Source organism: Rhopilema esculentum, chromosome 12 (genome assembly GCF_057945365.1).
Source record: "Rhopilema esculentum isolate cy_ngs chromosome 12, ASM5794536v1, whole genome shotgun sequence".
NCBI lineage: Eukaryota > Metazoa > Cnidaria > Scyphozoa > Rhizostomeae > Rhizostomatidae > Rhopilema > Rhopilema esculentum.
This window is the reverse complement of record NC_142826.1, coordinates 3,619,068-3,630,085: the sequence shown is the minus strand read 5'-3', so window position 1 is coordinate 3,630,085 and position 11,018 is coordinate 3,619,068. Positions and strand designations below refer to the sequence as shown.

The window sequence follows — 11,018 nt, the reverse complement described above, 5'->3', positions numbered from 1 at the left end:
TTTCAAAGTACTTTTTTCTTAGAATATCTTACAGACCCCAACATCTGAGGCCTTATCATGGAATAAAATGGAATAAAAATCAAAACCCATGTGAAATAGCTTTGGCAAAATATCTGGGCATGATACAGACCCCAACATCATGAGAATATCTAACACATCCCCGTATTTTGAAAAATATCTTCTTCAAAACACGTTTTTCACCAGCCTTGAGGAGGGTGTGTCACAGTTATTTTATTGTTTCGGGTATTGCTTGAGAGAATTAATAATCTAGCTTGGCTTTTTGGTTACAGTGGTTTTAAAAAACTTTTCAATTTTCTTAAATTTCCAATCTCAATCAAAAGAAAAGCAAATGACTTATACAAAAAGCAGATTTTTTACTGAAAGCAATCTTATCTACAATCGCCATGCAAGAAAGGTTAAAAATGAATGTTTTTGTTTTGTTATAAACTGCTTTTACTTTGTTATTATATTTTGTATATTTATATTGTTAGATTTTAGTGTTTATCTTTTTTCTTTGTATAGGGCAGCTTGGAAGACAATTTCTGTATATATAGTTGATAGCTTTACCCCGTGTGTTTAAAATGAAATGAAAAAAATGAAGTATATCTTTTACAACTTCTATTCTTTAGATCAGTTCGTTATAGCCCTGTTTTAAGAACAAATGAAAAAATTGGACTTCAATTTCATGATACACAAATTTTCAACTTACAAAATACGATCCGCTCAACGCGAAATAGAGCTTGAAGCAAGTTATTCCTGTTCCTTTTCCTGTGTGTCTTTGCCATGCTTGGATCTGTTTTTCCGCTTTGGCAAAAGTTTCCAAGAAGCAAATGTCACCAGCCGCCTCGTTTTCAAGTGTGGTTGGTTGAGCAGCTTTTTACGCATGCGCATTCACCGACTGTTTCAAGTGAGGTTCGTGAGGTCGTGTTGGAGTTCAGAGCAAGTCAATAAGTTGTAACTAAATTCAAAAGTTCTTCAATATGTCAGGCGCAATGAGACAAGCTTTTCAACGACTTGTGTCAATTCCAACTAGAGCATCTACGAGGCAGATGTCGGGAGCTCCAAATCAACTTGAAGGGGGCAGAAAGCCACACGTAAGTGCCAAATATAAAACAGTCAAGGCTTCTTCGATCGTTACAGAGACTAATCTTGCCATAGATTTGTTCATAAATCCAACAATGCATTATCTCCAAAATAAGGAACTCTCGGGTTTAAAAATTAGATGTAAAGTAATTTTGTGTGAAATTAGGTAGATGTAGAGCTTTTTCTTGTCATCTATGAGTCCTACTGTCTAGGCTTGCCATCGGCATGCAGAGTTTATCCTTGCCACATCCAATATTTGTCCCTAAAATTAGGGTGCACACCTAAGACTTCTTGTGCAATAATGGGAATTTAATTTTATATGGACGTGTGGCTAAAAAATGCTATTTATCATGCGAAAGAAATCTAACAAATGAAAAATTTGATAAAGCGGCACACTTTTGCTTCTTCAAGTTATCTACCAGCAAGCAAAGGGGAATAAAAATTAGCATTAATTTCCAAACTTAAAAAGTATCTTGCATCTCTAGCAACACACTTGAATACCCAAAAGTTTGTGGCTGTGTATCTAAGAAAAACCTTTGTAGAAAACGCTAAATTTTTGTGCATTTTCTATTGTACCTACTCTCCTCCTCTGAAAAATGTTATTTATAATCCTTAGATGTTCCTTATGGTCAAATTGATTTCTGGCATTATCTAAAAAAATTATCAGGGTGACGTACTTCAAACAAAGCACTGAAAATCCCATGCTCTAAGAACAAACAAAAATCAGTGAATTTTAACAAGATTAATGGCTGACATTTTTTATTGTAATTTGGTCCAAGTATAAATAAGCATAAATTGCTAAAATGATAACAATATCAACTGCTTCAATCGATCAAAGCAAGTATTTCGATACTTTGTCAAACAGGTAACCTCTTGATTTCAAAACAACCGCAATTCCTTGAGAAATGGATTTGTACTATTTTGTGGCATAACTACTTGGAATACATGACCAAATATGAAATTCTCTGTCCACATTATCTCTGAAATAAGATCAGGATGACCTGTGAACACACAGTTTTTGACCTGATCAACAGTTGCTTAGAGTCACTGATATTTTGTCGTTCAGGAAGAAAATTGCTTGATTTGGGGTAGTAACAGCTTCTGAATAGAAGTAAATCATGCTAAAAGCAGAAAAGCCTGTCACTGGATAGAAATTTGTGTGTTTCTCCAATTTCAATTATGCAGCAGTGTAGCTGATTAAAAACTACATTGCCAGAGGACTGCAGATATAGCTTCAATGTGGATGGCTTAGAGAGTACAAAAGTTTCTATTATCAGTTATCAACAAATATCTTACAGAACAATGTAGGCCATACTCCCACTAGCTGTCTGATCCTTGTCTTTTTTTAAGCTGTATATGATCTTTATTATAGGTAAAGCAACTGAATTTTAAGTAAATTTGCTTCTCCCTGATGTTTATCTGTATTTATTAACATTATATGGGCTTTATATTCAGAATAGGCTGATTAAATGCTGCCTGGAACAATGTAGGGGGTTTCAGATGCAAGTATTGTCCTCTTAACAGAACAGAGTGTTTATCTGAAATGAAAGGTAATGAGATACAATACAAGTTGCACCAGTTATCACGTGAACAGAATTTTCGTTAGTTCATCATGTAGGTCAAGCACTTGATTTACTATGTACCTCTATAGTCTTGATTTATTTATTGGGTCTTTTGTAACTTTCGAACCAAAATGATATGCATTGCTAATTCCTTTTTTCTTTTTTAGACTCTTGTTGAGGCCATTGGATGTTTAGCTGTCATCTCTTGTGGGTTGACTGGTGTTCCGGTACTCTTGATGCTGACAAGAGAGAAACCTTCAGTGAATTGAAGGCTTCACCTTACAATTTAAGCCAAACTGTAGTGATGTGAGCATTCAATTTATTGAAATAGAAGAGACGCATAAAAGAAAAGCTTTTTGCCATGACTGATTTTAAGCAGCATGCTTAATTGAATGTTTAAGTTATCCTTAATCAGATTGTTATTCACATGCGTTTTATGGAATGAAGAAAATTTTCTGCATGTTCAAAAAATATTTTATTGGCAATCAACATTCTAATCCAAAACTTTGTTCACAGATAATCAATTCCATATACTTCCTCAAACCAAGGCACCATCAAAAGCCAAGTAAAAATCTGATCATCAGAACAGCTGACTGTGATTTTAAAACAGCGATGCAAGCAAACAATGTACCTATGACAGAAACAATAAGGGAATGCATTTCACTGTAAACTACTCAAAAACCTTCAGGGCAGGGAACCAAACCAAAAATTTAGGGTGATACAATGCCAAAATAAAATTGCTTCCAAATTATACAGATCATAGCCCCCTCCCCTATTTTCCGGTTCTTTGAGGTGATGATATGTAGACCCAGACTTGCCTCACTCGAGCAAATATACTTAGTTATGCAAATGTTGGCTGTACATGATTTGCAAGAGATTGTAGGGATCCATTTAGGATGTTTCTTCATTTGAAGCAAGGTTGTTAAGTGTGGGTCTTTCTAATGTACACTCTTCACCTCAGTGATCATCTAGGAGGATTCTCTTAGCAGAAATCTGTTCTAGAAATATGACTCCTAATCTTGTGTGTATTTAGCTAAACTATGATCTGTTTGAGATGTTAAGACAGTTTGCCCTCTATTTGAGAACAAGAACATTAGCTTTCCTTTATTGCAGAGACCACACAAGAAAGTTTTTTTTGGGGGGGGGGGAGGGTGTTCAGTGCCAGGTTGATGATTATAAGATTTTCAAATTTATAGATTTTCAAATATATGCACTCTGGGACCTGTAGTTACAGTGCTGCTCACACCCAGCACCCAGTCACAAAGTAGACAAATAAAACTCACTGACAAAATGACACTACCTATCAAGCTACTTTTTCAGACTATTTTTCTGACGGAGGGCTGCCCTATTTTTTCAAAAATTCATCATGCTTGGGAAAATTACTGTGAAGAAGCTCTTGGTCCATAGGATAAAGAAGAGGAGGTAGCTTCTTGGCCTAAGTTTAGCTCGAAAACTGATACGATGAACAAAAAACTGGTAAAAATCTGTTTTATTTTAGAATTCCCTGCAACATACAAACTTAATACTAAATAAGAAAGTAAATATCATTATTGCATGCATACATATTTACAATTAAAGCTAAACTTTAGTACAACAACGTAGCTTTATAACAGCTGCACTACCATGTGAGTTTTGTTTTGATTGCTTTCAGTTCGTAGGACAAGATTTAATTGCTTTTTGAGTCGATTACGCATGGAGAGCTTTTTCATATCAATTAGAATACCATTCCAAGCCAAATAGTAAAAGCTTTTTACTCAATATTATGATTTGGGATTTCTAATTTCCTGCTGTTCCTTGTTTTGACATTGGAGTGCATTGCCAGTTGATTATTTTGCTATCATAAGTGATATATCAAAATTTTGTTAGGTTTTCAAAGGTAACCAATTACTTCGTGTTTTGCCAAAACTCACCATCGTAGATATTAGAGAAGAGTTTAAAAACAAAAACGTGAAAAGTGTCTGTGATGGGGAGAACTTAAAAGGCTAAACCTAATTTCCCTGGATGAAGAGCTCCTTCTGTTGTGCGTGCAGAGATCAATGCTTTCATCAAGAAGTTGAATTATTTTTTAAATGTATATATGGATCAAACAACGCACAAATTCTTTATGCAAAATGCTTATATTGCTTTATGCATTTTAGTATTGTATATACATTGGGACCAATATGATACCATCTGACCTGAAATTTACCCATCATACCTGCAAATATAACCTGCAAAATTTGTTTCCATTTTAAGTACGATTGTTAGATAGTTAGTATCATTTTGACAGCGAATTTAATTTGGTTTACTTTACGACTATGTGCTGCGTGCGTGTGGCGCGCGAAATGGTCAATATGACGTCATTAGGGATTGGGCCTATTCCAGTTAAAACTACAATTACAAGTCTCACTATTACAAAGGTAATTTTTAACTGGCTAGCCTGTTTACATAAAATAAAACTATTACAGTCATGGTAATGAGAAGAGAGAAAAAAGTTAAAACGGGAGCGGCTCTGGGTTACTCTAAGTTTTGTTCATACAGCAGCAGTGGCGGCTCCAGCCTGGGATAACTGGGGGGGGGACAAAAGGTGGACTCAAAGACCAACTTTCTGGAAAAGTGGTGGGGGGGGGGGGGGACTAGTCAATCTATTATCAATCTATTGCTTTGAAGGAAGTGGCTAGAAAGTTTGATGCAGAACTATGTCACCATGTGTAGCGGCATATTTATTATATATAATGAATACTTAACAAAGTAAAAGTTACCAATATAAATTTCCTAAGAAGGTACAAGAAACAATGTTGCATCAATCTGAAAAGTAAAGTTGGTCAACGCACAATAAGGATATCATTTATTTTCATACTTATTTTTCTATATCTTAGTGGCCTGGCCTCCCCTGTATTATTCTGGTGATGATTATGTCTGGCCCTTCGATTAAGAAAGTTTTTAGATGTCTGATTTTAAGCTATGCATACAGAAATATTACCCATTGCGTCATGTGAAACCATTTAACCATACTTTCACCAGCATAAAATCTGTGCCTTATCAAAAGAAGTATCGATAAGGCAAACGAGATTTCCGTCAGTATTTTAATGATAGCTATCAATTTCTAAGGATAATAAGATGTCTTTTGGAGTATCCTATTTTTACATGGTTTTGCGGCGTTTGGACCCAGGGACATATTTAAGTGCCCTAGGTACCAGACTCACTCTCTATAAAATAAGAGTAAAGTAAAAATTTATATAAAGTGTACTACTGCTTTGTGCTTTGCCGCGCAACACACGTCATGCTTCGCAGCGAGAGGCACCACCACGCCTTACTTGTGTTGCTCAGCATTTTAGTTGAATGGTTGCTTACCAAAAAAGTTATACAGGATATATATTTTGAAGCTCATTTTGCTTGTTTTTCTACGTTCAGGTTTTCTAATCAACTCAGTAACACATTAACCTCGCAGATTTTAAATAGACCTTCGCGTATCATTTATTTGTCCCTTGGGCCATACCATTATGTTGCACAATTATGTATTTAGATCCTAGACCATTAGTCAGCGTTCCCACACGTAGGGCAATTCCCCTACGGTAGGGGAATACAGGGCCTTGTAGGGGAAACCTACGGGGAAAATTGCCAACCGTAGGGGGAAATTGACAAAAGCGTACGGGGATTTAAAACAAGCTTTTCGGTTCTAAAAGGAAAAGGCTTTACAAAGCAACAAACGCTTTTTTTGATACTTCGAAATTTCAAAAACATATTTCTTTGAAAACGGCATAAAACACGGTGTTTTTAATCTTGAAGGCTCAATTGAGGTTTAATAATTGCTTACACATTCGAAGGGCATTCGAATTTGGGAATTTCTGAAGGAAGTGTGCCTATTCGTCTATCACTATTCAATACCCCTTCCCCCCAAACCACAATTATCTAGTTACTGCACTGCTTGGGTGAAAAAATTGCAGGGAAAACTGATGACAAGTAGTGGAAAGTAGGGGAAAACAAAGTTAATTGACGTAGGGGAAGGTAGGGGAAAAACGCATGCGCGGTAGGTGAAAACAGCAAAGCTGAGTGGGAACACTGCAATTAATTCAGTTGGTTTAATGAGAATGCCTGTGAAAGATTTTCTAATAAGCTTGAAAAATACGATTTACTTGTTTTCATGGAAACTTTTTTTTCGAAAAATTTGTCGTTGTTCTTTCGTTTGATTCTGGAAATAAGTCCTTAGACCGCGTATTACAAAAGTAAGGCTGGTACCCAGGGACATATTTAAGCGGCAAGGATTGGGAGCGGGGCAGGGTGTAAGATTGATAATGATTCGGATTTTAAAGGGGGGGGCGGGGGGTCCATGGCCCCCTCACTTTATTGCAAAACAATAGATCTTTTTTTCAAAATCTTTTGTAACGAGTGTCAAATTTTCCCTTGGCCACCCCACTTTCCAACCTGTGTCGGAGCCCATGATCCCCCGGTAAATCCGTCCTTGTTTGAACCCCATTTATAGCCCTCATAATGAATGCGGTCATGAAAACTTGTCAGTACCTTTATTTCCTGCATTGTGGTTTTGGTATTTTGACTGCGTCACAGATGTCGGACTCAAATACAGATTTTATCAATAAGGTATCCGCCAATATTTCGACCCGCCTTTGTATTCCTGTTATTCAGCAACCCAAGTCACCTTTTTGAAATACATCCTGGTTGAAAAACGAGTCATTGCATTTGTAGAAATTGTTAGAATAATACTCCAGCCCCAGCCGCCCCCCCCCCCCTAAAAAAACGCCGTTGGCTGTTCGCAACCAGAATTGAACCTTGAACATTCCAGCTCTATTTACCACAACAACAACGACGCCAATCGAGCATGCTAGCAAACATCAATAACAGTGTGAACTGCTGAGATTGGAAGCAAACTTTTGTTGTGGAAGGTTATCAGGTATCTTTGCGTGTTTTTTACGATTTATTGTCTTGTAACTCGCTTACCTGGTTAAAGCATGACGATTTTATTGTTTTAAAGTCTCTCTTCAGGCCTTTGCTGTTTTCGGGATACCTAGGACAAGTTGATGGAAGTACGGTTCGTCGGGAATCGACCAGCTATTGCCACAATATTTTCAGAATTGTTTTCGTAAGTTCTTGCCAATAAGAGAACATTTCATCAAAGAATTGTAGATTGATATTTCACAGTGATGCCTATTTTGCGTGTTTCGTGGTGCAAACCCGATCCCTGACCTTATTCATGTAGGTACACCAATCAGAGCCTCGTTGGGCTGGACTTTGCTCACCAACACCGTTGATGGAAGGGAAGACATGCTTTCCGAATTTCTCCGAGAGCTGTGATGATGTGAGATATCAATGTTTAACAACTAACACTGGTCGAAAGAAAGATTATCTGATTTTGGTATTGAGAACTTTAATATCCTAAGGAAATTATTCAGGGAAACTGAGGAAATATAGAAAAAGTTCTTGTTTGTTGTTTTTGCCCTGAAAACGTTAAAGATTCAACACCTTTTTATGGTGGCATAGGTCTATCGTTGGGCCCCCCATATGTTTGCGTGATGCGTTATTGGCCATAATTTCTTGCGTGAAGTCATAAAATCTCTATTTTTGTGCGTGATTTCGTGATTCCTACGTGGAACGTGAAACATGAGCTTTCCTTGCGTTATGTTGTGAAAAGGCTTTAACTGTCCGTCAGTTCATTTGTAAAATTTGCTGCTGGTATATATATTTGTAAAACTTCTGACACCATTCGTTGTTTGAGCGATTGACCGAGCGAATAAACGACACGTTTTGACACACAAAATCAATTCCTTTTGTTCCATCCAAAGCTAAGACGTACTTTTACACAATATCGAAACTTAGGTACTAAACAGCCTTTCACAAGCACTGTTACGCCATTAAATTATATATATATGAAACGAAACCTCGAGTGCTTTCACAAGCCACTCGGGTTGAATGCCATCAGCCCTCTCTTAGCCTTTCCATCCATTACCGTTCTGTGTGTGTGTGTGAGTTAGTGTCTACATGTTTGATAGCAGTGGCCTTTCGCAAGCACCACGCTTCTCTCTAACTAACTAACTAACTAACTCTGTTTCTCCGTACTCTACTTTATATAACAGCATTACAATATGCAAACTAATATCAATAATTGCCGGTGTTCTTGTCGGTATCTATCGTGCAATACGTAAATGAACTAGTAGGAGGTGTAAGATATATTAGGATACGCGGGGGAACTTTGTAGAGCAAAAGGGCATGTAAAATATTACTATACCGGAAAACATGAAAAACTAAAGCGCGACACGCTAATATTTTCTAATCAAATAGAAGCATGAACAAATATAAGCATAAACGCAAGACTGACCTAAAATGAAATAAGTACCTATATTACATACCTCCCTATCAAGGAAAATGAATCGTCCTCGATTCTTAAAGTGAATCTAATGAAAAATTAATTAAACGTCCAATGAATATTTTGTGTCCATAAAATAGAAATCGACAAGTCCTGTGATTGAGATATTTGCCAGCTACTTGGTTTGACTATGCATCTCTGGATGGTATGCAGGGTGTTCGAACTGTCGTCTCGTGAACAGTTGTTCGTCGCCTTCCATCTTGAGGTACATGTCCTAAACTGATTCGTGAATCTGGGTTCTGGTCTGTTTCCAGCACCATATAATCCCACTCCTGTCACCATTGTAAAATTTGCTGCTATATATTTGTAAAACTTCTGACACCATTCGTTGTTTGAGCGATTGACCGAGCGAATAAACGACACGTTTTGACACACAAAATCAATTCCTTTTGTTCCATCCAAAGCTAAGACGTACTTTTACACAATATCGAAACTTAGGTACTAAACAGCCTTTCACAAGCACTGTTACGCCATTAAATTATATATATATGAAACGAAACCTCGAGTGCTTTCACAAGCCACTCGGGTTGAATGCCATCAGCCCTCTCTTAGCCTTTCCATCCATTACCGTTCTGTGTGTGTGTGTGAGTTAGTGTCTACATGTTTGATAGCAGTGGCCTTTCGCAAGCACCACGCTTCTCTCTAACTAACTAACTAACTAACTCTGTTTCTCCGTACTCTACTTTATATAACAGCATTACAATATGCAAACTAATATCAATAATTGCCGGTGTTCTTGTCGGTATCTATCGTGCAATACGTAAATGAACTAGTAGGAGGTGTAAGATATATTAGGATACGCGGGGGAACTTTGTAGAGCAAAAGGGCATGTAAAATATTACTATACCGGAAAACATGAAAAACTAAAGCGCGACACGCTAATATTTTCTAATCAAATAGAAGCATGAACAAATATAAGCATAAACGCAAGACTGACCTAAAATGAAATAAGTACCTATATTACACATTCATGAATGAAATTTTAAACCAATAATAGTTAAATCTCAAATTGGTATTTTGTTGAGTCATATTACACACGAGTCTCTATTTCACTACGATTGGCTCTATCATTATCAAATTTAAATCGTTTCTGCTGATTTATAGAGCTAGCAAAGTGTATACATCCAAAGTTGTTTTTCTTTTTTTATATACATTCCAAAAAGTTACATAACAAGTTACTGTAATACCTTAACTACACGCTACCTTACATACACTACAAAGGGGATACCCCGGGGAGCATCACCTCTGTCTACCCCGGGGGCATAACATAGAGAGGGGAAAAATTAACGTTTGTAATTACAAATACTTTCAGGGCCTCCGACGAAAGGGGGCCTTGGCCCCCCCACTTTTTTGCAAAACAACAGAGTTTTCCAAAAATCTTTTGTTATGGGTATTAAATTTTCCTTTGGCCCCCCACTTTTCAACCTTTGTCGGAGCCCATGACTTTAAGATATAAGAGTTGGTCTATGGGAAGTAAACTTTAAACGAAACCCCCAGGTAAGAATTTGTCGGCAAATCTGAGATTTTGTCGGTAAATTTTAATCTGGTTTTGGTTAAAACAATCTTCGTTTGCTTATGGATAAAATTTTCGACGGCAAACATTGGCAGTCCCCAGTCGTCGCGTCGTGCACACGCTTCTTATCTTTTGATATGACATTCACGTTTCCCTTAGCGGCAAGGTGACAAGCAATCCCTTCTATTGTTTTTTTTCTACACCAAGAACACCAAGAATCGCCAAAACCCTCAGCAAGGAGGTGACTCAGATGTAGGGAGGCTCAGCAGGGAGGAGGCAAGACTCAATTCCCGCTCAAATCCAGTCGCGCAACTGTGAATTTAGGATGTTCCCGAATGCAAGCATATCCAGAATAAACTCATCCACAATATAAAATTTTTCAACAAAATAAAAAAGCCTTAGAGGGGCCCTTGCGAATGTTTCAAAAAATTATTATGTGGAAGAATGAACACTTACATGCACTCATTTTTTTATAAGAAGCAATGGTCGATGTAGAGTACTC

The 11,018-nt window shown here is 37.2% G+C and overlaps 1 protein-coding gene and 1 long non-coding RNA gene across 2 annotated transcripts in view; both read left to right on the top strand.

Moving 5' to 3' along the window:
• Positions 1-892: 892 nt before the first annotated feature.
• Positions 893-3,071, top strand: LOC148958705 (uncharacterized). Its single transcript, XR_016144456.1, has 2 exons — positions 893-1,094; positions 2,813-3,071. It is a non-coding gene; the product is annotated as an uncharacterized LOC148958705 (long non-coding RNA).
• Positions 3,072-7,381: 4,310 nt separating this feature from the next.
• The window catches only part of LOC135681523 (large ribosomal subunit protein uL5), a 32,526-nt gene continuing 28,889 nt past the window's right edge, over positions 7,382-11,018 (top strand). The window contains exon 1 of the mRNA XM_065196041.2: positions 7,382-7,533. The gene's annotated coding sequence lies outside the window, so the exon portion shown is untranslated. The remainder of the gene's footprint in view (positions 7,534-11,018) is intronic.